This window comes from Prorops nasuta, unplaced genomic scaffold (assembly GCF_024137725.1).
Source record: "Prorops nasuta isolate Cenicafe-Biocafe unplaced genomic scaffold, Cenicafe_Pnas_1.2 PNAS00355, whole genome shotgun sequence".
NCBI classification, from domain to species: Eukaryota; Metazoa; Arthropoda; class Insecta; order Hymenoptera; family Bethylidae; genus Prorops; species Prorops nasuta.
In genome coordinates, this window is record NW_027117151.1 from 11,685 (window position 1) to 14,605 (window position 2,921).

The window sequence follows — 2,921 nt, forward strand, 5'->3', positions numbered from 1 at the left end:
TTTTCTCCCGAGCGTCAACCGAGCATTCAGTCCAGGCTGGAAAATCGCACAGACCGTTTTAACCCTGCTAGAATTGGAGGATCTTTATCGAAAGTTGTGTGAAAAGAAAAATTGAAACGTGCCATGTGTGCAGATTTGGTTTTAATCTGTCTTATCCCTAAATAAGTTGGAACTATATGTGGTTCCATCAGGAGTGTCATCATCGAAGCAGTCTCAAAATCGCAGCTCGGTTAGCGATCAATTTTTATTAATTTATTTGTACACGTCACAGACTATGCATAGTCTAATCCAATTTAAAATATCGTGTGCTTTGTGCGATTCAATGCTTGTGCAGCGAAAGCATCATGGCGCAATACGAAAACATTGTCTGCATTCCCTGAAAAAGTTGAAGGAATTTTTCATAAAATTACGAGTGGCCATTTTGTTCCCCACAGTGTCTTACCTTTGCGTAAATGTCATAGCCAAGAATAAAAAAATTTTCCACAACTCAAGTAGCAAGGAGTCTTTGACTTTCTCAATATGATAACTATCATTTTTTGGCATTTTACGGGCAGAGAATACCCACTCCCCGTACAATCTATGGACAAAGAGACGACAGATCTGCTGTACAGCTCTATATATATATATATATATACACATTACTTTGATAAAATTACAATCGATACTGACATTTTATAATAAAATAGTTCACTGTAATCCGTTAATACTTGGCCTGGAGCACAGAATATAAAATGATGAACCACGTGGGTGATGAGAAAAATCGTATACCTCAAAGTCTTCAAATTTGTGCCCAGTACTTCCATCAACTATAAACATGAACGATAAACGAACAAAATATTGTTATGATGTATGCAATGTGCAGAATAATATATACATTGAAAAAAATTTAACATAATTTTTGCGAGCTGTTAGCAATTATTCTTAATATACAGATAAAAAAAAAATCATTGAATTGACAAATTAAAAAAATTATATAATATTTGTTCATACACTCTCGCTTTGTTGTTTTACTAAAGTGCACAAAGAGAATACTCACATAAACAGAGATTGCAGTACCTTCGATAAAATTGCAAAGCAGCATTATCAAACAAGGCAGTGATAATGCATTCTTAAGCTCATCAGCAAACCTGAGGACGAAGAATAATTCCATGAAAATAAATAATGGAACGTTCTCGAGTGAGAATTATTTTAACAAAGTCCTCATACTCGATCGCCCTCAAATGTTTCTTAACGCATCTTCTGAAAATGTACTCTTGACGCTTCGCTGTACTGTAGCCAATAGTTTCAGGAAAATATTCGTTCAGATACCCTCGATCCTTGTACAGCAATTTCCCAAAGTAAAACCTGAAGCGTTTTTAATCGTGTGAAATTTTATTTGCCATTGGATCGTCTTGCTGCTTTCAGCTTAAAACTTTCAGCTTGAAACTTTCAGCCTGCAAAGACTGACCCTGCAACATCGAACAACGCAGAACTGTGATGAATGAACGTGATGATCAAACAGTCGTAGGTGAGCAAGGCTGACACGGACGCAATAGGTGAAGCCATATATATGTATAAAAATAGGCAATTGATATTTAACAGGATCAACAAAGTACTCAGCCTCGATGATCGATGGGATTGGTCGAGATTCGTTCAACGTGCAACGTAGTTCATTATTATTATTATCAGAGGTAAGCTGATGAAAGTGTTCGAAGAGCCAATGATCAACACTGAAAAAAAAAAAATACAAGAAATGGTTTAAAAAGTGAATCTTCGCAAATATCAGGGTTATCTTCAGGAAAGATCCTCACATACGACTGTAGCCGTCAGGAAATACGATCGTTTACCGAACTTGTGCATAATTTCGTGTTCCTCCCGAAGTCTCAAGTTGTTTCCAGTCGTTGTTGATCGATATCAATATGTTCCTCACCTGGAATTAAAAGTATAAAGTTAATCGACGAATGATAAATTTTTGGAAAATTAATTAAGAACTATGCGAGAAGAATTATCCGGATATTACCGATTTCTGACGACTAAGAATCATAATTTGCTCCACCAGACCATAGACACCCAGGGTGGAGCCAGCCACAGACTCGAAGAGGGACTCTGTCGAAGAATTCACAACGACGTTCATCAACTGAAAATCGAGCCAAATTTATCGTTTCATTTTGCTGAAATTTATTACTCCAGTTAATATACTATATATATATACAAGATTCAAACGGATAAAACGATCAAGATGACGAGCATAAAATTCTGTAGAACTTTGTAACCTGTAAAAGATATCTTGAGTAAACGCCCGAGAGCGTAGATGGAAAAGACGCGTATCCCCGTAACTTTAAGGATATGAAAAAGTTGCAGGAGGATTTTCTCGATGTAAATATTAAAAGATTTTGAGATGGTCTTTCGCGAAAATTGAATATTTTTATAAACACGGAGATACGAGTATTTTTCCACCTACGTTCAAGGGCGTTTTCAAGGACAACAATATATATGTATACTCACGACAGTAATGATACTGACGACAATGATCACATCTTGAACGGTTATCAAAGGGACCTTGATTCTTTTTTCCTGCGGTGGCCACTGACCGGATACGATCATAAAGAATTTAGCGATCCTGTAGTATCGTCCGAAGATCAAATGCTCCGTTGCCAAATTCGATATATCTTGCTTCATCTTCTTTGCTGCTCCCATGTGTACGTTACACATATACCATATCACTATTGTACGTTCTTCGTTCGATTATATCGCATTACCCTGCGTTGGACAATCTTGGAGGGCCTTCAGCCCAATGCCGAAGAGCCGGAGGAATCAATATGGCGAACAATGATTGCGAATTAAAAATGAAGTCACGACACGTGACACTTCGCACGATCGTGGATCAAACACTGCTCTCCTTCTGCCGCAACTTGGAATTATTTATTCCTCAAGATGGACAC